The 26,284-nt window shown below is 41.7% G+C and overlaps 1 long non-coding RNA gene across 1 annotated transcript in view; it reads left to right on the top strand.

Moving 5' to 3' along the window:
- The window catches only part of LOC132670164 (uncharacterized), a 114,189-nt gene extending 89,144 nt beyond the window's left edge, over window positions 1-25,045 (top strand). Inside the window, exon 3 of the long non-coding RNA XR_009606477.3 lies at window positions 24,911-25,045. This is a non-coding gene — a long non-coding RNA (uncharacterized LOC132670164). The remainder of the gene's footprint in view (window positions 1-24,910) is intronic.
- Window positions 25,046-26,284: the final 1,239 nt, after the last annotated feature.

A 26,284-nucleotide genomic window follows, 5' to 3' on the forward strand; every position in this document is an offset into this window, starting at 1 on the left:
AAGCCTACAACCCATTGTATTGCACGTGGTAGGTACCAAGTAATTGGTAGCTGCTGCTATACCAATGGCCTCTGTTTAGGACTTTTTCTCTGCTAGAGAGGGAGAACACTCATTTGCAGAGCCTCCAGTAGATTCCAGATGAGGAGTGAGGCATGCATGCTGCATCTATTATTACCTGCTGATCACCATAACCTGCCCACCCTTGCAACCTGGTGAGCAGGCCCATGTCTTCCTTTCTCTTGGCTGTACCTCTCTCCATGGTTTGAAGGGTCCTTGGGCTAAGCATTCCTGCCCATTCTGAGACTACTCCCACCCTGTCATCAGGACCTTAGAATTCCTTGCTCAAGCCTCCCTGAGTCTACTTTCAGGACCTGCATGGGCATCTTCTTCAGGTCTTTCCTCCCGAGGTCAGACTGTGTTGCCTGCTGGCCCAAAGGGTGACTGAGGGGCAGTTGGTTGTAGCAGGAAGACATATGTGGACCGGGCTTCAACTGGGATGGCCTGTCACAGGTGTGTGAGGCCCCAGGCACTATAAGATGGAGCTGGGGCTACAGGGAGGAGCAGGACCTTCTTTCCCTGTGCTGCATGGTGGCATTGGTTACCTGTAAGAACCTCGTGGTTTCAAGGTTAACTTCCCTGCTCTGTAGGGGAAACTGAGGCTCAGAGAGATTAAGTACAATGTTTCATGATTTGAATATGCAATTTTTCTTAAATTTTAGTATTTCTGAAATCAGGATGCATCTTACAAGCCATGACCTCTGCCTTGTTCCCAGTAAATAGTTGTGTGTCTTAAATTGATAGTGTCTTAGATTTGACAAAAGATGGGTAGCTTGACAGGTTCATGCAGGTCAGTGGTGGAGCTGGGATTCAAACTCTTGTCAATCTCATGCCAATTCCCATGGTCTTACCCACCTGCCTGAGCACATCTTCCTGAGGAACCTCACCTCTCTTTCTACTGTCCCATCTATGTCTCCTCACCATTTTGATATATAGTTGACCCTTGAACAACATAGGTTTGAACTGTGCATTAATCCATGAATTTTTTTTGATAAACACTAAATACAGTACTGCAGATGTATTTTCTCTTAAATTTTGTTTCTTTATTTTTTTTTTTTTTTAATTTTTTTTTTCAACGTTTTTTATTTATTTTTGGGACAGAGAGAGACACAGCATGAACGGGGGAGGGGCAGAGAGAGAGGGAGACACAGAATCAGAAACAGGCTCCAGGCTCCGAGCCATCAGCCCAGAGCCTGACGCGGGGCTCGAACTCATGGACCGTGAGATCGTGACCTGGCTGAAGTCGGACGCTTAACCGACTGCGCCACCCAGGCGCCCCTGTTTCTTTATTTTTTAAAGCTTATTTATTTTGAGAGAGAGAGACAGCGCATGAGTGGAGGAGGAGCAGAGAGAGGGGGAGAGAGAATCCTACGCAGGCTCTGCATGGTTAGTGCAGAGCCTAACGTAGGGCTTGAACCCATGAACTAGGAGATTATGACCTGAACCGAAGTCAAGAGTCAGATGCTTAACCGACTGAGCCACCCAGGTGCCCCTCTTTCTTAAATTTTCTTAATAACGTTTTCTTTCCTCTAGCTTCCTTTATTGTAAGAATATAGTATTAATACATATAACATATAAAATATGTGTTAATCAACTCTTAATGTTATTGGTAAGCTTCCAGTGAACAGTAGGCTATTAGTAGTTAAGTTTTGGGGACTTAAAAGTTGTACATGGAATTTTGACTGTGTGGAGAGTCAACACGCCTAACTCCTGTGCTGTTCAAGGGTCAACTGTAGTTGGAAGGATACTACAGAGCACATGCTCACAAATTGGATTGGAAATAGGTCCTGTTGGTTTGAATGATATATTTGCCGATTCTTCATTGTGAGCTCCCAAGGAACAGGGGTCCATATGTTTTCTAAATGTACATGTATAGTGATACAAACAGAGAATTCTCAAGTCGAGACTGGATGTGAATTCCCTCTCTGTTTCTGACCAGCATGGTGATGGAGGGAGATGCCTTAGTTTCCTTGTAACTCAGTTTTCTTATATGTGAAATGGGTCTAGTAGTACCTATCTCAGAGATCTGTGGTGAGATGTGAAAGCACTTGGCAAAGGGCAAGTGGCTCAGTTGGTTGAGCATCTAACTTTGGCTCAGGTCATGATTTCACAGCTCATGCGCTTGAGCCCTGTGTTGGGCTCTGTGCTGACAGCTCAGAGTCTGGAGCCTACTTCAGGTTCTGTGTCTCCCTCTTTCTCTGCCTCTCTCCCCCTCGTGCTCTGTCTCTCTTTCTCTCAAAAAATAAAAAACATAGAATAGAATAGAATAGAATAGAATAGAATAGAATAGAATAGAATAAAAGCACGTGGCAAATGGTTGATTCTCATTACACATTAGAGTCCTTCAGTTGAAGGACTGTCCTTAGCACAGTGAAAGCTAAATAAATGAATAAATTAATAGCTTGAGCTCCACATGAACTGATGTGTCAGACTTCTCTGAACCTGTACGCCACTCAAATATTCAATCAGCCATTCATTTTTTGTTAACCATCTACTACATATGAGGCATTGTGCTAGGCTATGGGGATAGAATAGTGAATAAGAGAGTCAAGGTTTCTCATTACAAATTGCCACAGTGGCTGGAAAGGAAACAAAGGGGGAGCTAAGACAGAGGAGAATACAGAAGTGTGGTCAGGGACTCAGGGAAAGGCTGGCTGAGGAAGTTGTGTTTGAATTGAGTTGTGAAGAATGAGAACGAAGCATCCATGTAGCATGAGGAGTGCATTAGTCTGGATTCTCCAGAGACACAGAATGTATATATACATATACACTTGTACATATGTCCTACTGATGTCCTACTGACTGTCCTAGAAGTCTCACTGTTTTGGTTTATGGAGGGCAGCCCTTATTTAGGAAAGTATATATCCTCTGACTCCCATTGCCACAATCCACCCACCCTAGAGAAAAGGTACAGAAAATGTAGTTACCTTATCTCATAAATAATCCCATCTGCTGGCCTTTGTGATCTATGGCAGAGATACTCAAGACTGCCTATTTCACTGTGGCCAGACTTTTCCCACTTTTAACTTAAAGGTCTTTTTAAAATTTATGTGTTTGGGGTCTTTCACCAGGATTTCTCAGTCTTGGTGCTATAGATATTTTGGGTTTAGATAATCCTTTGTTTGGGGAGGGGACTGTCTTGTGCCTTACAGATGTTTAGCAGCACCCCTAGGCTTAACCCACTGGATGCCTGTGGGAGCCCCCTCCTCCTCCAAGTTGTGACAACCAAAATGTCCCCAGTCATTACCAAATATCTGATGGGAAGTAAGATCTCTCAAGTTGAAACCATTGCTCTAGTCTCCATGGAGATTTGCCACGTGCAGTCTGTACTTGGGGACACTTTTCCCCAGGACAGGGAGAGTAACCTTCATTGACCTGATCAGAGGAATCGGGAGTGCAGAGGCTTCTTATCTCTGGAGTTTCCAGTAAGAGGATTAGCCTGCCAAGGTGATTGGATTGCATTTCTAATGAGTCGAGCTGCCAACATCTGTTTGTGGTAATTGAGGACAGCTGTGATGCTGCCTTGGCTGAAAACTCCACAACCTTCCCCTGCCCCTCCAGGCATTTCGGCTGGCCCCAGCTATCTTGTCACATCAGCTTCTCACAGGAAGATGCTGGCAAGGTGAGGGCATTTGCTGAGAATGGGATCAATCCAGATGGCATCTTAGGTTTGACTATGTTGATGGGGTTGCAGGATCAATGTTCGCTCCTGTAAACTGCCTCCAAGATCTAGAAAAAAGCATGTGGTATAAAAAAGCAAATCACAACCAGTAGTAATAACAGCAACACATATATTCATCTCACATGCCCTGTGTCCTGTTTTAAAGCTTTATTTGTATTATTTTCTTTATTCTTCAGAGCAGCTCTCTGACATAGGTACTATATTATTCGCGTGTTGTGGCTGAGATACAGATAACAAGTAGAATTAGGATTACACCCAAGCAGTTGATTCCAGAGTTAATGCTGTGTCCAGGCAATGTGGACTCAATTTTCCAAATTCTGTTTTAACTCTATTAAATTGTATACACACGTTCATATTCATAACTAACATAAAAGTCTGGAAGCAGACATACCAAAATCTTAACAGTCAGTCTCTCTCTGGGTGGCTGCCTTAGGGGTGATTTTTTCTTTTTGGTCTTCTTTAAACGTTTAAATATTTTTTGAGTTTTCTGTATTAAGTATTATTTTTTATTGGAAGTTATATAGAAGTTCTTAAAAAATATATGCGGGAGAGGTGATGGGAAGAGGAGCAGTGAGCTAAGAGGATATTTTAGAAGCTGAATCCTCCCTGGAGGAGTGTGTTTTGGGGGAGAAGGGGGCAAGTTGACCACCCTGGGTGCTGATTTCTTCATGGATGTGCTAAATAACCAGCGTCTAGCTGAATGCACCTCGAATCACATTACATCTTACCCAGTGCATTCCAGACTTTTTGCTGGGGCTCTAGAATTTCTCTGAATCAACTTTTTTTTTTTTCTTTCCCAGTCTCACTTGCTATCGCAGGGGCATTTTTCTGAGGGCAGCCTCTGGCAGTCTGTGTTCAGGTACACGCCTCCTCATGGCACTCCTCCATGACCAAAGGTCATGGACTGAGGGCTGCTTTGCAGATTTGGTCATGCAAGGACAGTGAGGACCTGCCCTCAAGCATGGCTCTTTAGGGAAGTGTGATGATTTTCTTTCCTGTCTTTCTTTCTTTCTTTCTTTTTTTTTTAGAGAGAGAGAGAGTGTGTAAGTGAGTGAGGGGCAGAGAGAGAGAGAAAATCCCAGGAGAGGCAGAGAAATAGAGAGAAAGAGAGAGAGAAATGGGGCTCATGCTCACCTGATGCTGGGCATGAGCTCACCAGATGTGGGACTTGAACTCACGAACTGTGAGATCATGACCTGAGCCAAAGTCAGACGCTTAACGACTGAGCCACCCAGGTGCCCGAAGTGTGATGATTTTTCTAGCAGCCAAGTCACGGCTGCAGCTGCCACCATTCCTACCTCCTTTCTCCGTGTGCAGGGTGGAGACTGTCTGACACATCCGCACAGCTTGCCTGGGAGTTTAGATCAGTGTGTGGGACCACCCATAAGACACACCCACCCAGATCACACTTCTGCCGATCATTCTCCTGGAGAGAAGCTGCCTTGGGTGTGACAGTAGCACACTAGTTGGCTTAAAATCTGCACGCTATTTTTCTTCTTCTCTAGAAACCTCACCACTTACAGAGTGATTCGAGACAATGAGAGTTGGCTTTTCATAGAATAGACTGTGCAGGACAGACAGTCCTGCCCAGGCTTGTCCTCCTGGGGGTGGTGAAGTCTTCCAGGAAATACCAATTTGGCTTGGACATAATGCTAGTGCAGGCATGAGAGTCCACCTGCCCTTCCCCATGACCATCATATCTCCTTCAAAGGGATAGGAAAGAAGAAAGGTACCATTTGACATTTTTTCTTATGACAGGAAGGAGTGACCAAGGAAGCAGAAAGTTGCTAGGAGGCAATAATATTTTTCACATTATCCCCATTTACAGAAAACCCCAGCAGAGCCCCCAGTGGCTCCAGGTTGACGCGGTGCCTTTAAACTCAGCCGACTCACCATGTCCCTCACTGGTGCGAAAACCATCAGCCCCATTCTTGGTGATTTGCCTGGATTTCCTGTGTTAGTTCCCGCCTTTGATCTTCCCTAAATTGCCACAGACACAGCTCTACACATGTGCACACACACATCGAAGGCTCCGTCTTCCGTCTCTGGTCTCAATGTGTTGCCTTGAGCTCAGGCAGATTTGGTATCTCTGGGATGCTGATGCTGCTAAAGTAGTTGCTCTACTGGGTCGTGAGCATGAAGCAGTTTATTTTTTCTATAAACCTTTAACTATGCTATGACAAAAGTCTCTTTCTTAAATGTTGATGACAGACTACAATTTCCTGACCAATTTTAGATGCTCAAAGTTGAGATCAATTCAAATTTTCGTCTTTGTTGGGACTTAAATCTTATCTCCAACTCCCCTCCCTGCCCTGCCTTGGCACAGGTTTGACCCATTGCCTGAGGTCCGAGGCTCTACCGTCTGTTTTTCCACTTCTCGCCAAGCACTTCCATGTGATTGAGTGTGCGTGGGGACAGCGTTAGTTAAGATGCAATCTCTTCCTTCCCTCTCTTTTTTGGGGTTAACTTTGCTTGTGTTGGAGGGCTTTGCGGCTTTGGCAGAGGCATCTGCAACAGCTGTATGTCACAATGGGGACGTGACCCTGGTTATCCTGGAAACGTGTGTGTGTCTTCTGGTGACCTCTTCGTGGCTGGTGGTTTAGTGCTGAGTTTCCACCTGTCCTCTCCATCACTGACGTTATTGATAGAGAGGGCAGCCATGTCTCCCTAGGCCTCTGAAGTGGGTCCATGCCAATCACCTTGTAGGGAGGCAGCTCCTCTCTGTATGGCCATCAGAATGGCTCCAGGGCTCCTGCCTTTCCTCAGTGCTCTTTCACAAGAAGATGTTGCGATCTTTGCCGTAGGAGAGGAGGGTGGGGTTCACCCTCTTAGGCATCCTGTGCTACAGTCCCTTTTCAACCTGATGAAGTGGGCTTCTCTGGCAGCCTTTGGACCTTTAAATGGGCCCTAGTCTCCATGTTCAAGAATATCACCTATCAGCAAGAGCTAGTAGGTCAACTTCCCTCAGTAACTCTCTATGACTGCTGCAGAAGAAGGGTTCTGTAGCTTTGCAAGCTCCACACTGGGAATGAGAGCCCAGTGTCCTTATCTGGTAGGCACTTTTAATCTCTTGGAGGGATTCTCTTGAAACTTTTCATTTCTTTTTTTGAAGATAGGGAAGTGGCACCCCACTGCAGACACTGCGTGCCTTGACAAGGCCCATGACTCAGATGACTCTGTCCCCTTCCTACTCTGGCCCTTCCAGGGCTGTATTTTATAGACTGGGAAGGGGCAGAGATTTGTGGCGGTAGGTGGTGGTGAAGGTAGAAGGGCAGTTTAGGCTTCGTAAACCCTGAGGGAGGTATCTGGTCCCAGATACTGACAGCCTTGGATAGAATGTGAGGTTTGGAGAGGCTCCTGGGTGTCTCAGTCGGTTAAGCATCCAACTTCGGCTCAGGTCATGATCTCACGGTCTGTGAGTTCAAGCCCCACATCAGGCTCTGTGCTGACAGCTCAGAGCTTGGAGCCTGCTGCAGATTCTGTCTCCCCCTCTCCTCTGCCCCTCCCCTGCTTGTGCTCTCTCTCTCTCTCAAAAATGAGTAAACATTTAAAAAAATTAAACAAGAATGTGAGGTTTGTGGAACTTCTTTGTTTATACCTTTGGGCCTTTGTTGCTGAATTTGAGTACACACAAAAATGACCATTCGACATCCTATCAGTTTAGCTAAACTTGCTACTGATATGCCAGGCACTGTGCTGGACCATGCACTGATGAGGTTGTTTAAGGTCACAGTGCTGCTATAAGAAAGAAATTATTATCCATCTTTTACTATGGGGAAACTGAGGCACACTGAAGTTGTATTAACTGTCCAGGGTTGTGCAGCTAGCCAAGATTTGAAACTGGCAGTCTGATTCCAGAACCTGTGAGCTTATCCACTATTTTGTGATTCTTTCCGGCTTAAGAATTTAACTTAAATTCCACTCTGCCCAGGGCCCTGTTATTATGCTGTTGGTAACTTTGTGTTATGACACCTCTAAGCATTTAGTTTTTCTCTGGCTCCTGAGTCCTCATCATGGTATGGTTGGGGAGGAAAACTTTTCCTACATCCTCTCTGGTTTGATGACTGGGGGCCCATGAATTAAAACAACATAAAGCAGATTAACAGGAGAAAAAAAATTTATACATATGGGAGCTAACAAAAAAATAGCTAGCTTTCTAAATGATTAAAGTTGGAGACTTAGATAACGAACTTAGTAGGTGTGAAGGAGGGAATGAGAAAGGCTTTTATAGGAAAAAAATAGGTATCTTTAGGAAAGACAAATGGGTTTTCAGGAGAACAAATGGGAGATAAGAAAGTTTGTGATGATGTTTGTTTATGCAGGTGTGAGTGGTCTTTCCATCTTCTTCATGGCTATGGAAATCCTCTGGAGAGAGGATTTATGGCAGGTTTACTCTCTGTCTTCTTCCTGGGAGTACACCCACCACTTAGAGGGAATGTATGACAGCCTCATTTCTCAGAAGTTGATGTTTTTAGTTAGATAAGGGAAGCTCTGAGAAACGTTTTTCCCCCCCGCATCTGTTGTATCTCCAATATTTTCATCTTAAAATAAACTTCATACAAGCTCTGGGGTTCTAAATGGGTCCCCTCAGTACAGTAAGTAGCATCATCCTACCAAGGTGACCAATTCCTCTGAAGGAGTGATTTAAATACCAGGTAAGGCATTAGCCCAGATCAATGGGCCAATGAACCCAGGCAGAGGATGGCTGGGGAAAAGCCAGGAACAAAGGTTGGCATTGTTTTCTGCTTCAAAGCACACCAAGCTCTGGAGAAAGTTTGGCAGGAAGGAAACGTGATGGGCTGAGGGCGTGCTACTTTTATTGCATCCACATGAATGAGGAGCTCCTGCACTTTTAGGCAGTAATGAACTTTTGCACAGGGTACCAATAGTGGGGGAAAGTCATGGTATATAAAGCTGGGGCGTTGGATCCAAGTTCTAGCTTATTCCACTTACTAACTCAATAATCTTGAAGAGTTCAGTTATTTCATTACAGCTGTGATTTATCTCTGAAATAGGGAGGGTTCTCTTTGATTTATCTGATAAGGTTGCAGTGAACTGGAAACAGCAACCGAGAAAACACTTTGCACATTAATACACTGATGGATATGAAGGAGAAATAGTATTATCCTGAATGACCCATGCTCTTAGTGGGCTGGATAATTGAATAATTAAGCAAACGAAAAAAATTTAAGTTTATTTATTTATTCTGAGAGAGAGAGAGAGAGACGGTGTGAGTGGGGGAGGAGCAGAGAGGGAGAGGGACAGAGAATCCCAAGCAGGCTCCATGCTGCCAGCACAGAACCCGAGGTGGGGCTTGAACTCATGAAACTGTGAGATTATGACCTGAGCTGAAACTAAGAGTCAGACGTTAAGCAAATGTTTATTGATAGTTTACCATGTGCAAAGAGTGTGTTGGATCTTGCTGTTGATGACAGGGTAGATAAGGCAGAGTTATGGCCTTCAAGGACTTTGCAACATTGTATTTGAGCTGAAGCATATTCACCAATAACTATAATACAGATACAATTTGAAATGCACCAGGAAGAAGTTATAGGAAAAAAAATGCTACAGAAGTTCAGAAGTGCCGAGTTCTTTTTGACAGGAGTGACATTAGGTTTTATAAAGAGATGATTTTTGAGGTACACCTAGTGAAATGGTTTACACTTAATTGGTAAGGAATTCTTAGTAAATTACACATGACCAAAATATGTGTATTAGGAAATTATATTGACTTTGGTAGGTTGTTTAGTGGAGGTAATAAGGTTGAACAGATGGGTTGGAACCAGAACATAGAGGCTGTTGGATATCAGGTCATGGAGTTGAAAGCAGGGAACTCTAAAGGGATTTTGAAATGGGAACCATCATGGGCAGTGCTGTTCCTTTGGAACATTAGTTACCTGGCCACAGTGTGCAGGATAGAAAAATGTCAGATGTGGCACTGAAGGCAACAAAATCCTATGGCCATGCTTATGATTCAGTCGTAGTCATAGGAATCTAAATAATACGTGATAGTAGTGATGGGAAGGAAGATATTTTAACTAACACATTTCTAGTGCCACGAGACATTTAATTTATTCTTTTCACTTGTCCGTTAATTCTTTCAACACATACTCCTTACTTAGTGATTACCATACACCAAATAAAGTACTAGGATAGAGGAAAATTGCATAATGCTCTTGCCCCAAAGATTATTGTCTAGTAGCGAATTATGATTAAGCTGTTTGCCCTGTAGATAAGAGATGGGTTTGGGAAGGAGGCCAGTTCAGGATGAGGGGAGTATATTTAGTATCTCAAGCAGTTCGTGTGCATGGTCTTCTGGGAGGGTCAAATGGTCATGGGTGGGATCATAAGCTTTTTTGACAGATTAAATTTAGTCTTTATTCTGTAAAGATTGAAGAGTCACCAAATTCCTTTAAGAGAAGAAGTGGAAGATAAATTTTGCATTTTAGAAAGGTTGCTCTGGTGACAATGTGGAGGAAATATTGGAGAGTCAAAGACTGAGAAGGAACCTAGTGGTAAGAGGATCATTAGGAAACTGTGGCAATGGTCCAGGTGGAAGGTGAAAAGGCCCTGAGCTAAGGAATGTAAGTGGGGGATGGAGAAGAGGGACAGGTGGAAGATGTTGAGAATTAAAGTCAAGAGGATTTGGGCACTAATTGGATGTAGAAGATGAAAAAAAAGAGTTGTGGTTAACCTTCAGATTTATGGTTTGGGAGCTGATTATATGCCAAAGAATGAAGTCCAAGTTCTGTGGTCTAGATTATCTTTAGTCCATGTGAGCTCCTTCTACCTTGCAGGTGCTTAAAATTAAAGTAACAATCCTAACCTCTCTGTCTTATAAAAACAAATACATGTATTCAATATGACAGGTGAGGAATATGTATGGTCAGCTATGGTCGATGCAATGTTCCCGGCTAGCTCTCTATTCATCACCATGTGGCTGTTCACAGGTGTGGTCTGTCCATCCTCCCAGAATGCCACCAGAGAAGGGAGCAGAGGTCAGGTGCCCATGTGGTTCTCCAACTGCACCATGCCAAATACATTTTAAAGCAGTTTTTTAGCATCTGTTGTTTGGGGGCTATTATTTAAAACAGCTGTTAGCCTGGGAAAATGTTGTCACTCCTCTACCTGGAGAGAGCCAGCAGGGAAGTGCTCGTCAAGTTGGTTAATAGATTGTAGAATAGTGGACAGCGTGGGGTTGGCTGGTCCAGTGAAACCTTGGCAGTGGAAACAGTAGAGAAATATAACAAAGCTTAAAAAAAAATGTGGGCATAGTCCAAAAAGGAAGCCTCAGATTGACTGAACTGTGTGTTATGGGGGATGCCAAGAGTCACAGTCTCAGAGCAAGCTTTTCTGTATCCCAGGTGCTTCTCTCTAAGCATGGCAAAAGATAGAAAATCATCCAGTGTCATAGATGAAGCATCCCAGTGGATGTCATTTTGGGATATTAGTAAATATCTGTGGAATCTTGAATGGACTGTTGTAATTGATGGTAATTCCTCTTTAGAGAAAAAGAAGCAATTGTCACACTTGTAATGGACCTTGGAAATAAAATTCCATACCCCCTTCCTCTAATTTTTTTTCCATTAGTGTACAAAATTTTTACATGCTCAGTCCTTGACTTTTGTGAATCTTCTTAAAAGGAGACAAGAACAGCATAAGTATAGGTCTGCATCCTGGAGTTCGAGGGAGAGTCCTGTTGTATGGGTGAGAGGCAGGAATTAATTTCTTCATTGAGAAAATGTGGGACATCTGATGTTATGTATTAATTTGTTCATTTGCCTATTATGCATTAGACTAGAAAGTACATGAGGGTAGGGAACTTGTTTATTTTGTTTTCCACTATATCCCAATGCCCAGAACACTGAGGGGTCCATACAGGCTTTCCATAAATACAGAATGAGCAAATGATGAAGGAATGAATTAAAGAAATATCTGAATCCAAAGAAGTTCAAAGAGGAATCTAGAATTGCCATATTCAAAAGAGTGAGAGATGGGGCTAGAGCTGGGGTAGGGATGGGGAATCTTGGATCAGAGAAATGATATCAGGTCTAGTGGTCCAACGCTTATAAGTAGGAATGAGGAATCAAAGTAAAGAGGCTTGCTTACATGGGAGGCTGGAGTAGGGTGTTGGGATTGTGGGAGAACTGGATGGTGGAGTCACCTGGCCCCCAAAGGGCAGAACAGTTGGTTGGTGTGAATGCCAACATTATGTTTTTGGTCTTTAACATGGCCTCATCATGGAAATAATTTGCTTCATTTACTGTAAATTTTCCGGAGAATTAAAAACACCCCTCAAGTTACCCATTGCCTACATTTATTTCGGAATAATGAACCAAGCCTTACTCGCACATTTTTAGTAAAGCTCTTAGCACCTATGAACACAATTGAAAGGGGAACCACTATTTATGAAGGGCTGACCCTGTGCTAGACCTCATGTTAAGCATTTCCTGAATACCTCTATGGCTCAGCATTTTCTTTTTTTTTTTTTAATTTTTTTTTTTTTAACATTTATTTATTTTTGAGACAGAGAGAGACAGAGCATGAACGGGGGAGGGGCAGAGAGAGAGGGAGACCCAGAATCGGAAGCAGGCTCCAGGCTCTGAGCTGTCAGCCCAGAGCCCGACGCGGGGCTTGAACTCACGGACCGCGAGATTGTATCCTGAGCTGAAGTCGGACGCTTAACCGACTGAGCCACCCAGGCGCCCCATCAGCATTTTCAACCAAACAGCCCTGGCTACCATTTATAATCTCTCTGGTACTGTCCAAAGTGTCTTACCTATATTATTAATTTAATTCTCACAATAGTCCTGCACACATTAGAAATTATTAGAGGTATTTTACTGACGAGGACTCTGAGGTTTAAGTTAAAAGCCCTTGCCCGAGATCACATAGGGACAGGTGCTGAAGGTGGACTCTGAACTTTGATTTGCTTTATTTCTAAGTCCATGTTAATAAGAGCATACAACAGTTCACTGGTGGGACTGATGGAGGGAACAGAGCCCCACTGCAAAGACCCCTCTGTAACCACATGTCTTCAGCAATGCCCTATAGCCACATTGTCTTTAGCAGGGAACCAAATCCTGCCTCTGACACGGGTCCTTCACGCTTTTGCACATTCTTTTCTGATGATCTTCAGTTGATTTTTTGCTCTTATGCCCCCCCCCCCCCCGACTTGTTAGGGTTTTTTTCCCATCCAAAGAGAAAGTGGTTTCAAGGATTTTTTTTTCTGCTTAATTAGATCCAAGGCTTGGCTTGTCTGGTGGTGCTCTGCTTCTTTGGCAGACTTGCTTCTGTAGCACAAAAGCAGCTTAATGTCAGCTTGACAACTTGATGAGTCTAGTGCCAATTTTTATGATGGAAAAGGAAACTTCTAGATTCAAGATTAAATACAGCCCTTTGAGAAACGACAAGATGACCTCATGGCTACACGTGAAGTTGTAATTGGGGAGCAAAGGATACCTTAATGATTTAGCTAGTGTGCAATGAGATAGAAAAGTTAGCAGGTGGTCGCTAAGGCAGGACTGTGCTGGGTAAAGTTCAGGGGTTGTTCTTTGCCCAGCACAGCAGACACCCCTGGTGCCCTGTGTCACATCCCATTAGACCACCTTCGCTTTCATCTGTAGTCGCAACTGGTGGCTTTATGTGAGCTCAGCTTCCCTTGTGCTAACAGTGTTTGCTCTGGTTGAAGTGTAAGCCGTGTGTTTTCATTTTCTGTCCTGTTGAGCAGGAGCCCACTCAGCATGCACAAGCACATGGGAAGTGTGTGTGTATCTGTCACTCTTGGGGGCAACCTCCAATCAGTGGGGGCCGAGAGCCAAGATAAATGTTCCAGCCACCTGTCCTTCAAGCAAGCAATGTTAGGAGACTTTCTGTATGCTTCTCAGAAGGCTCAAGTGTTCTTAAGAGCAGGGACCTCAATGACTCACCCCTACATTGGCTTCTACACCATCCATCTTTATCTCACTTTTCCCATTTTCCCATTTCTGTTTCCTTGAATTACCACCCCAATAAATTACTTATACCAAGTTCTTGCTTCAGGCTTTGAATTTGGGTTGAAACCCATATAAGATATATATATGGGCCTGAAGCAGAATTTTCAGCGCAATAAGAGGGAATCAATCTCTTAGTAATTTACTTTAACCAAACTCACATGAGATTAAAGTATAAACCACAATGACAAATATTAATTTATGCAGATGCCTATATTACCAAACGGCTCAGAATACTCATATGTACTGGACAGAACACACTCTTTGCTGCTGGACAGAGTCGGTGACAGACTGGTATTCTTGCTCTTTGACCCCCCTTTTTTTCTGATATCCATGCAAATAACTTCTCGACTGTTAAAACATGCCTTTCTTGGATGCGTTTAGGTTGCAGCTTTCTCTTACATATAGGAAGGGTTCAATTTGATTTTTAAAATCTGCTTATTAATCTTATTGGTTGCATTTTGAGTTTACGGTTCTCAGGGACTCACTTTACTGAACTGTCTTGTACTATTGATGACTTACCTTCCTCAACCACCTTTTTTTTGGTGGAGTGAGAATATACAAAAAAGAAAAGTGGAGGGGAAAGCATGTATGCCCACTTGAGTGCCTTTCTGTTTAAAATTCAGTATAAACACTGGTACTCACAGTGGTAGCTTGGCGGCATCCGAAATCATTTCAGTATACTCTGTGTAGGAGCTTAGAAAGATTTTTATTTCCAAACAGTTAAAATAAACATGCTTGCAACCCAAAGAATTAAGCTATGGTTATCTGAAACTCATCTGTAACTGAAAGCATATTCCCTGATAATTTTGGATAACCACATATTACTTGTGCTTCTTACATATTCGTTTTGCTGAAGAAAATTATTGCTGACATGTTCCATGTTAAGTTCCCATGTATCACTTTCTTCCATTCTTAATGCCACAGCCATGTTTTTATTTTTTTCTCCCCTAGACTATATCACGAACCTCCTAGGCAGTTTTCCTGATTATGAGATCTCTCTAATCCATCCTTTACAACAATGCCAGGGAGATCTTTCTATTATATATATCTGATTATGTCACAATCTTGCTTAAAACCTGTCCATGGTTCTGGGTAGATGTTACTTGCCAGTATTTCCAGTTCTCCTCTCCTTCCATGAATATGGGAGAAATATCTTTTCCTTTTTCTTTGAATTCAGGCATGGCCATATGATTTGCTTTGTCCCCAAAGATGTGAGCATATTACTTTCAGGTGAAAGCTCCCACTATGGACTAAATTGTGTCCCTCTAAAATTCATATATATTGAAGTCCTAACCCCCACTGTGACTGTTTCTAGAAACATGATCTTTAGGAGATAATGAAATTTATTTATTTATTTTTTTTCTTGGGAAACTTTTATTTTTTTATTATTATTATTTTTTAATATATGAAATTTATTGTCAAATTGGTTTCCATACCACACCCAGTGCTCATCCCAAAAGATGCCCTCTTCAATACCCATCACCTACCCTCCCCTCCCTCCCACCCCCCCATCAACCCTCAGTTTGTTCTCAGTTTTTAAGAGTCTCTCATGCTTTGGCTCTCTCCCACTCTAACCTCTTTTTTTTTTTTTTTTTCCTTTCCCTCCCCCATGGGTTTCTGTTAAGTTTCTTAGGATCCACATAAGAGTGAAAACATATGGTATCTGTCTTTCTCTGTATGGCTTATTTCACTTAGCATCACACTATCCAGTTCCATCCACATTGCTACAAAGGGCCATATTTCATTCTTTCTCATTGCCACGTAGTACTAGGAGATAATGAAATTTAAATGAAGTCATAAGGGTGAGGACATAATCTAATATGATTGGGGTCTTATTAAAAAAAGGAGATTTCTCCCTCTCTCTGCCATGTAAGGACACAGTGAGAAGGTGGCCATCTGCAAGTCAGAAAGAGAATTCTCATCAGATATGACTATGCTGGCACTCTGATTTCAGATTTCTAGTCTTCAGAACTGTGAGAAAGGAAATTTCTGTTATTTAAGACACCCAGTAGTTTGTTATGGCAGCTAGGGCTGGCTAATACAACTCCCTTTTGATCTGATAAATTCTGAAGCCTTGTCTTGACATAACAGCATCACAGTGTGATAGAACTTTCATAAACTGGGTTACTGAGTATGGCTGACAGAATAATGACCGCCCCCCGCCCTCAAGATGTCCATGCCATATTCCCCAGAACCTGTGCATATGTTACCTTATATGGCAAAAAGGACTTTGCAGATGTGATTAAGGTTATGGACCTTGAGATGTGGACCTTATCTTGGGTTATCTGGGTGGGCCCAATCTAACCATGAGTCCTTAAAGATGGAGAACTGTCTAGCTGTGGTCTGACAGATGTGACGATGGAAGAACAGTCAGATAGATGCTTTGAAGATGGAGAAAGGGTACCACAACCCAATAGATGCAGGCAGCCTCTAGAAGCTGAAAAAGGCTGGGAAATAGATACTTCCCTAGAGCCTCTAGAAAGGAATGCAGCCTTATTTACATCTTGATTTTATCCTAGTCAGACCTATGTCAGACTTTTGAACTATAGAACTATGAGATAATAAATTCATGCTATCTTAACCCATTGTGTTTGTGGTAATGTCACAGCAGCAATAGGAAGTGAATACATTGAGTATGGTAAATTGTATAAATGGTCACAAATTCTTCCTTTCTTACATCTGTGTCTTTACTTGGTGACATTATAGCTTCTTCTGTCAAGAGATAGAGACCATATTTCTCCAACCCTTAAATCTGAGTTGACCTTTGTTCACCTTTCTGAATGGCAGTGATTACTGTTGTATGATCTTTGTGTGTTGAATGTATGTTTGTGGTAATGGTGGTAATGAGAAGATGGAGAAGTGGTTCATTAAGCTTAACTTTTTTTAGTTCCCAGGTATCTGGTCCAAGAGGACCTATATGTCAGCACCTGATATAAAGGCTAATGTCATCCTCCCCTCCTTGCCAGTGAAGAGAGAACTGATGGCTACTAGTTTCCTGGACCTTAAGCCCAATGCTATAATTGGCTGGAAATTTCAGTTTTCTCTCTGGGGTTGGATTTAGTGTTTTTAAGGTATTGAAGAAGAATGAACCAAATGTGTGATGAGCAGAAGAGCATCACACATTTTGTGCTCATCCATGTCTTATTCTCTTCTTCTGGGTATATGAAAGGATTAAATTTCTACCTCTCCATGAAAAATATGCAGAGCCATGGGATTTGTTCTGACCAATAGGTTGGAAGCTGAATTGAGGTAGGTTGTATATGAACTAAAGCATTTAATTGCTGATGTGATGCATTCCAGCATTTTCTTCTCCTAGCATGGTGCTCATGGAGGCTTGTATTGAGATGGAGGTGCCCAGTTGCTGGGCTACCATGTGGAGGATAGATGTCCTGAAGAATTACCTTTAGCTCATAGTGAACTTTGTATGAACAAAGTTCATTAAACTACTGATATCTTGTTGCCTTTGTTACTGTAGTATAGAAGTCAACCTTTACTAATATGTAATATAATTGGATGGTCTGGAGTTAAGTATTGTCTCTTACAATGTGACTATAAGCAAATAAATTTTTCTAGGTTTGAAGTTTTGTGTAGCACCCATTTCACGAGATTTTGAGCATTATATGAAGAAATGCATGGAAAGTGTTTGGCATACTCTCTGGTAAAAGGAATAAATGTTAGTTACTTTCATTATCAAAATTACCATCATTGCCACTCTGGAAAACAGTGTGGGGGTTCCTCAAAAAATCAAAAATAGATCTACCCTCTGACCCAGCAATAGCACTGTTAGGAATTTACCCAAGGGATACAGGAGTGCTGATGCATAGGGGCACTTGTACCCCAATGTTTATATCAGCACTTTCAACAATAGCCAAATTATTGAAAGAGCCTAAATGTCCATCAACTGATGAATGGATAAAGAAGTTGTGGTTTATATATACAATGGAATACTACTTGGCAATGAGAAAGAATGAAATATGGCCTTTTGTAGCAACATGGATGGAACTGGAGAGTGTGATGCTAAGTGAAATAAGTCATACAGAGAAAGACAGATACCGTATGTTTTCACTCTTATGTGGATCCTGAGAAACTTAACAGAAGACCATGGGGGAGGGGAAAGGGGGAAAAAAAGTTACAGAGAGGGAAGAGGCAAACCATGAGAGACTCTTAAAAACTGAGAATAAACTGAGGGTTGATTGGGGGTGGGAGGGAGGGGAAAGTGGGTGATGGGCATTGAGGAGGGCACCTGTTGGGATGAGCACTGGGTATTGTATGGAAACCAATTTGACAATAAATTTCATATTAAAAAATAAATAAATAAAACAACTGTTGGTACGGGGAAAGAATTACCATCATTATTGTTGCCATCAGCAATCATGAAAACACTGAGATTCTGGCTAAGCAAAATTGGAAAGTGTGAAGTAAGGACCTTTTCGAAGGGGAGTTCAACATGTTCCTCAATTTGAACTGCAGAAGTGGTCAAAATTGGTAATCTCTAATTCCAAGAATAAAGTAGAATTTAAGGAGAATCTCCTCCAACTTTAGAGGCTGTCCACATTCCTTGACTTGATGCCCCTTCCTCCATCTTTAAAGCCAACAAAAGTAGGCAAGGGCCTCATCACATCACCTAATTCTGAATGCTTCTCCTCCCTCTTCCATATTTAAATGCACTTGAGGATACATTGGGCCAGTTTAATAATCCAGGATAATGTCTCCATCTCAAGGTCCTTGCCCTTAGTCTCTTCCACAAAGTCCTTTTTGCCATGTGAGGTCATAGAGTCACTGGTTCTGGGGACTAAGACCTGGGCACTTTGGGAAACCATTATTCTGCTACCACAATGTCTAAGATTACTTATGTCTTCTCTTTTTCTCCCTCACTCTCTCCCTTACCTCCTTCCACCCCTCTATTTTCCTTTGATAAATTTTAGCAGGGATTTTAATTTTTTTGGTCTTTTCAGAATCTCTTTTGTGTTCTGTCTCTATTGACATTATTATTTTGTACTTTGTTAATTTCCACCTTATCATTTTAATTTTCTCCCTTCTATTTATCTTGGGTTGTTTTGTTATCCTATTTCTAATTTGCTAAGGTTGTAGATTCAAGTCTTGAGATTTTGTTTGTTTGTTTGTTTGTTTGTTTGTTTGTTTGTTCTTTGGCTATATACTCAGAAGTGGGACTGCTGAGTCACATGTTAGTTCTATTTTCAATTTCTGAGGAACTGTCATACTGTTTTCCCCAGTGACTGTCCCAGTTTACATTCCCACCAATGCTATACAAGGATTCTCTTTTTTGCTTGTTGTTTATTTATTTTGAGAGGAGCAAGAGAGATTGAGCATGGAAGAGACAGAGGGGGAGGGAGAGAGAGAATCCCAAGCAGCCCCCACATTGTCAGCACAGAGCCCAACATGGGGCTTGAACTCACAACCGTGAGGTCATGACCTGAAACCAAGAGTTGGACACTTAACTGACTGAAACACCCAGGTGCCCTGAGATTTTTTTTTTTTTCTAATTAGAGCATAAAAAGCTATAAAGATCCTGGAATTACCGCTTTAGCTGCATTTCACAGTTTTTAATTAGTCTTCACTTGTTAAGTATAATCTAATTTCAAAGAATGATTTATTCTTTAACCTGTGAGTTTTAATAAGTATATTTTTAACTTTCTATAAATATGATTTTTAATGTTAAAAAAAGAATAAAGTCCAATGGGGACTTCTAAGTAGCATTTCAACAAGAGTAAAATATTACATTTTAGAACTATTAATTGTAAGAATTCGCTGTGTTCACAAATTTTTGTAGCATCCTTAGATATATTATTTTTACCATCCCATGACTCTTTTAAGTTGCAATAAGAGTCCTTAAAGTGCCCAGATCCATGGATCACTTTAAGAAGGAGGAGTGGTGGGGGTGCCTGGGTGGCTCAGTCAGTTAAGTGTCCAACTCTTAATTTCAACTCAGGTCATGTTCTCACAGTTTGTGAGTTTGACCCCACATCAGGCTCGGAGCTGACAGCCTGGAGCCTGCTTGGGATTCTTTCTTTCTCCCTCTCTCTCTGCCCCTCCCCTGCTTGTGCTTTCTCTAAATAAATAAATAAATAAATAAATAAATAAATAAATAAATAATTTTTTTTTAAAAAGGAGGAGTGGTGCTAGAGAGGCTGTGTCCTACTCTTTGACCAACTCTGAGATCAGGGGAAGGGAAAAACCATAAATGGATAAATTTGGGAAGGCAGGATAAGGAATAATAAGCAGGTTGCGTCCCAGGGCTCTGTGGAAAGAAGAAGTAGAGAGTACTGGAACATGAGCTGGGCTCTGGATATTCCTTGGACTTACACTGTAAAAAGCCAATGTATTCCCCCAAAGGGCACACTGGCAGAATGGAAAAGAAAGGGCTCTGAGCCCACCAGACAGAGAGGAGACAGAAAAATCACAAGTGGATGTGATGACTACAAACAACAGAGGTCTGGGGCTTTCTGGGTTTGGATTAAACAGCCTAATGCTGCCAAGAACTCTCACAGGACATTAGTGAATTGCAGCATTGAAAAATAATTGCTCTAATGATGACCCTGAGTCATGTGGAGAAGAAAGTTATGTTTTGAATATGCTTTGTGATGACGTAAACCTATATATAAAATATATTTTATGAAAGATTTCAGTTAAACTAGTTAAAGCAAAAATAAAACAAAATCTCGGTGGGTTTACAGCAGAGACTTTCATTTACCTGGAATACTCATTTATCTGATTTTTGTCCAATAAATAAAAATACATAGATGGTGGGGGTGGAGGGCAAAATCTGAGCTAAATAGAGCCACACCCACTTGGTTATATATACATTGCTTGTGGCTGCAAGACAGAGTACAAAATAGGTGAGTGGTAGCAACCAAGACTACATGGTCTGCTAGCCTGAAATATTTACTATCTGGCCTTTTACAGAAGGAGTTTGCTGATCCCTGCATCAGATAATTGTTATGCATGTCCAAAGGGCCTGCTGCTTTGCTCCAAATATGCCAAAGGTTGACTTTTGGCCCACTTCTCTGGAGCCCACATAGTAAAAGGCATCACAGCATCTTCCAAAGTGGACGCTCATGAGAAGTTACCCCGTGGATACGGGGAGAGGAGAGCACATGACTGGTTGGCACACTTTGTAGGTTCAGCAGTGGTCGGTGGCCGGACCCTCCACTTCCAGAACGTGTGAGGGTGTATACGTAGGGAATTACCTGAGGGCTGAGTGCTATGACAAATTCTGATGACTGCTAAGCTTGCTAGTATTCATTTGCAAAAAATGGTCCACATCTCATTTTAGAGTTAAATACTCCTCGGCGGTTTCACCTTTGTGTCTGAGTGACACTCTATTGCTTAAGTTGACTTCTTCAGGCCATTGTGATTCCTAAAGGAAGTGGTGCACAAGGCCCCTCTTCTGTCCTAAGGGGTTCCACTTTCCTGAGGTGAGTGAAATACATATTTCAAAGGAAATGGACCTAAGCAAAAAGCAATAATAATGATGACAATTGCACACAAGAGCTGCTTCTGGCAAACACTTAACAGCTGGAGAAGCTGGGGACCTCTGACCTTATCCAATCATTATCTCCTGGAAGTTTGTCGCACAGGGAGAGTATAGAAATGCAAAGAAAATTGGTTATACATATGCACATAAAACAAACCCCACAACTAAGAAAAAAAAATAGCTCCCAATACCAAACAGCTTTTCATTGTAGACACTAATTTTTGCCTTGTGTCTTCTTGCATTGTGAAAGATCAATATAATACTTTATAGGAAAGCAAAACACTTTTCTTAACCTTTGGTAGGTGCGTAATTAGGAATATAATATGAAAGATGGCCTCATACTCTGTTCACAGAGGTCTTGCCTTTTAAGATCAGGGAGGGTTTGGAAACACAAGAGGCAAAGTCAGAGATGCTAATTAGAAATGCAGCGACCACTTTTACTGACATGCTGAGAACAGCTACGCTTTCCAGAAATTATTCAAGCTAGAGGGAGTGATCTCATTTTGTCTGGTTCTGAGAGCTTTCTAATTTGAGGAAGAAAATAACAGTGGTAGAGGCAACCAATGTATAATATTGAAGATGAAATCAGCCTGTGGTCTTAGCAAGAGGAAAAGGAATACTCTCTGTTTCTCTGCCTATGGTAATGTTTCTCAAGCTCCTGTTTGAGGGATCTGGAGATTTGTTTCAAAGTTGCCTGCCAGGCTTTGGTACCTCTTCTCTCTACTGTTTTTTTGTACCACTCTTTGGGTTAACAATGTCATTAAATTTTAAAATCACCCATTAATGTAAAAATCCACTGTTATATACATGGAGGAGAATTATATGAACATAGCTTCTTTCACTTTTTGTAAGTAACCTGTATTGCTTTTTCCCTATGTTTCCCCAATGCCTGGCGTGGACTCTGCTATGTTGCAGGAACTGGATACATATTTGGTGAATAAATGAATGAATTTCTCCATTCAACATAGTTTGTCACAATAGTCAATTAAAAAAAAAAATCTGAGATTTTGCATCATATTTTTTTTTTCTTTTTTTGCCCTCACTGTTACACTGTTGATGTTAATCCGAGACTTTCTATTCAGTGATTTTTGTCTCTGGGGAAGAAAAGTTCTGTTTAGAATGTCCGTCTTGGTATGGGTTGAATCTGGTGCCATGTTAAGTATAATCATCTAAAAGTTCCCAGATCTCCCATTCACAGAAATTAAATATGATCTCATTACCAAACATGCCTCCTTATGACCCAGGACTGAAGTCTTCCTTCTCTTACTTCTTACAGCCATTTTTGTACTTTAGGGTTTTCACTCATTCCTTTATTCATTCAAAGACATTTGTTACTAACTAAAAATAGAATTTTTCTAATTTTTAAAAAGTGTTTGTTTTTGAGAGAGAGAGAGACACACACACACAGAGCATGAGCAGGGGAGAGGGGTGGGCAGAGGACAGAGAGAGAGAGAGACAGAATCTGAAGCAGGCTCCAGGCTCTGAGCTGTCAGCACAGAGCCCGATGCGGGGCTCGAACTCACAGACCATGAGATAATGACCTGAGCCAAAGTCAGACGCTTAACTGACTGAGCCACCCAGGTGCCCCAAAGTCTTTCTAATTTTTTATTGATTTTTTTTTCTTTAAGTAGGCTTCACACCCAGTGTGGAGCCCATCATGAGGAGGCTTGGACTCACGAACTGTGAGATCAAGACCTGAGCTGAGATCAAGAATCAGATGCTTAATCAACTGAGCTACCCAGGCACCCCTTGATTGATTAAAAAAATTTTTTTAATGTTTATTATTTTGAGAGAGAGAGAGACACAGAGTGCAAGTGGGGGAGGGGCAGAGAGAGAAAGAGAGAGAGACACAGAATCCAAAGCAGGCTCCAGGTTCTGAGCTGTCAGCATAGAGCCTGGTGCAGGGCTTGAACCCACAAACTGTGAGATCATGATGTGAGCATAAGTCAGACGCTTAACCAACTGAGCCACACAGGCACCCCCACCTTGATTGATTTCTTGAAGGAGATTTTAATGCTGCCATTTATCATTCTTGTGACATTGGGCAAATTATTATACCTGGCCTCAGTTTCCCTACCTGCAAATGGGGGTGGCAATTGAATTTTTCTTATAGGATTGCTGTGAAGATTAAGTATTTTAACCTGTCCAATGGCAACTGGTTAATACATGTTAACAATTCAATACTACTACTAATACTACTACTAATAATAAATGTTATGATTCAAATTTTTGAGGACAGAGACAGGCCCATGTTTCATTCCAGGTGGCACAATGTCCAATCAATATTTGTTGCAACAAGAGGTTTCAATATAGTGTACAAAGTAACTCTGGGGCTGGTATTTCTCTGTAGCATTATCAAAACAAGCTGCCCTGGCTGATAGGGGGACCTAAGTCTTTGATTCAAGTGGCTTAACCTTTGCATTCCTTTCTTATAGCCTCCAGCTCAAACACTTAGCTTCCCACCTGCCATTGTCTCTTAGAGGATGAGTTGGTTTAGACTGACCACTGGCTCCTAATCTTGGAGAAAGTTTTTTGTAGATCTCTGACCTTATGAGCCAACTATATAGAATCCCTGCTAAGCAAAGGCAGAATTGCACAAACGGTAACGAAAAGAAGCAGGTGTCCTTGGGCTTATTGCTAGGCCTTGGAAGTGGATAATAAACAAGAGGCTTCTAAGGGTGTGGTGAAGGATCTTGTTATTAAGACCACTGCGCTCTTTCCTAAATGATTTTGAGCATATTTGTAAATTTAAATAAAACACACTATCTCCTTCTAAATTGCCTTCCTAGTGCTATAATAATATGAATGCAAATGGCAGTTTTGCACACTGGGTCCGATATTTTCATAGTCTAAGAAGAGATTCTCTCTTTCTGACATGTAATATATTGTTTATTGGTTAAAATTCAGTGTCCTTATTAAGAAAATGTAAGATACGATCAAGACTCTGATAGGCACATTCTCCATGAAAGTTAGCATATTTTAGAAAGCTCCAGGCAGTGGGAAATGAGGCTGGAGATGTAGAGAGTGATTGGATTCTAGAATACCCTGCATGTCTTAAACAGGGATGAGACTTTATCTTTTAGGTAATGGGGAGCTTCTGACAGGTTTTAATCAGAGGATTAAGTCATATTTATGTTTGAGGAAGGCCACTCTTGCCATAGATGTGTGTGTGTGTGTGTGTGTGTGTGTGTGTGTGTGTGTGTGTGTGTGATGGTAGACAGGTCGGAAATTAGTTCAGAGACTAATTCCAGGTGAAAGATGGTGAGAGGTGGATGGAGACAGCAAAGGTGGAGATGCAGAGGGACAGGTTTGAAGAAGGTAGGTTTCAGTGACTGGTGTGATTGGTTCTTGACGGTTGGGTGTATTTTGTGAAGAAAGAGGAGGCTTGGGCTGAGTGGAAGATGTTGGGTTCCTCAAATCTCTTTCATTGAAGTAGGAAATGCAGGTGGACGAGGTGGTTTCATGGTTTTGGTTGTCAGCTATAAATTTATGACTCTCAAACCCATACTTCCAGTCCAGATCTTTAATCCTGTGTTCAAGACCCATGCACTCAGCTCTTTATTGAACCCATCCAGCCCATAGGCACCTGAAACTCGGCATGTCCCCGAACCAACATGGTGACTTGCTTTGCTTTCTGAGTCCTTTCCTCATTGTCTCTCTCTCTCTTTTTTTTTTAAGTAGGCTTCACACCCAGTGCAGAGCCCAATGTGGGACTTGAACTCACGACCCTGAGATCAAGACCTGAGCTGAGATCAAGAGTCTGATGCTTAATTGACTGGGCCACCCAGGTGCCCTAACTCTCCCCATTCTTAATTGGTGAGTAACACCATCTACCCTGTTGTTGCCCATGCCAAACGTTTGGGAATTATTCTTGATTCATCTCCCTGTATGATTGACATCTAGTTATTCCCCAATTCTGTCAATTTGATGTATTTTATATCTTTTTAGTCTATCCATTATTTTAAGCTCTACTTGCAATAATAGGAAGTGGAAGATGCTTGAAGGAGTTGCCAGGACAGGGGCTGTATCAGAATTTAACAATTCAGAGACAATCTGCCCCACATCGAGCTCTGTACTGATAGCACAGAGCCTGCTTGGAATTCTCTCTCTCTCTCTCTCTCTCTCTCTCTCTCTGCCACTCCCCAACACTCACTCTCTCTGTCTTTCAAAATAAATAAATAAACATTAACAAAAAAGAATTCAGAAACATTTCAGTTCCAAATGATGAAAAGGATATCATATGCAGTGGCTGGAGATTAATGGATGCCTTAGTCCGTTTATTTATATTTTTAATTTTTTTTTTAACATTTATTTATTTTTGAGACAGAGAGAGACAGAGCATGAACGAGGGAGGGTCAGATAGAGGGAGACACAGAATCTGAAACAGGCTCCAGGCTCTGAGGTGTCAGCACAGAGCCTGACACAGGGCTCGATCTCACGGACCGCGAGATCATGACCTGAGCCGAAGTCGGTCGCTTAACCGACTGAGCCACCCAGATGCCCCTGCCTTAGTCTGTTTAGACTGCTATAGCAAAATAAAGGGTGGGGTTGAATAAAAAACAGACAGTTACCTCCCATAGTTCTGGAAATTAGAAAGTCTAAGACCAAGGTGCTGACAGATTCTACATCTGATCAGAGCCAGTTTCCTGGTTCATAGATGATGGCTGCTTTCTATGTCCTCATGTGGCAGAAAGGGTGAGGGAGCTTCTATGGTCTCATTTGTAAGAGTGCTAATCCCATTTAAGAGAGCTCAACCCTCATCACCTCCCAAGGACCCTTTTGTTGTGTTTTTTCTTTTTTCTTTTCTTTTCTTCTTTTTTCTCTTCTTTTTTTCTAGTTTTTCTTCTCTTTTCTTTTCTTCCTTCCTTTTTTTTTTTTTTTTTTTTTTTTTTTTTTTTGGATGGGAGTTCCAGAAGGAGAGGATTTAATTCAACCGCAAAGAATCAGTTTTGGAAAAGGTTATTATTGATAATTTTACAAAATTAAAGAATGGAATGAGTTTTCAGATTAAAAGCTCATGGTAATCTTTGAGTAGTATAAATAAAAGTAAATTCA

The sequence above is a fragment of the Panthera onca genome, chromosome B3, assembly GCF_046562875.1.
Source record: "Panthera onca isolate mPanOnc1 chromosome B3, mPanOnc1 haplotype 2, whole genome shotgun sequence".
Taxonomy (NCBI): domain Eukaryota; kingdom Metazoa; phylum Chordata; class Mammalia; order Carnivora; family Felidae; genus Panthera; species Panthera onca.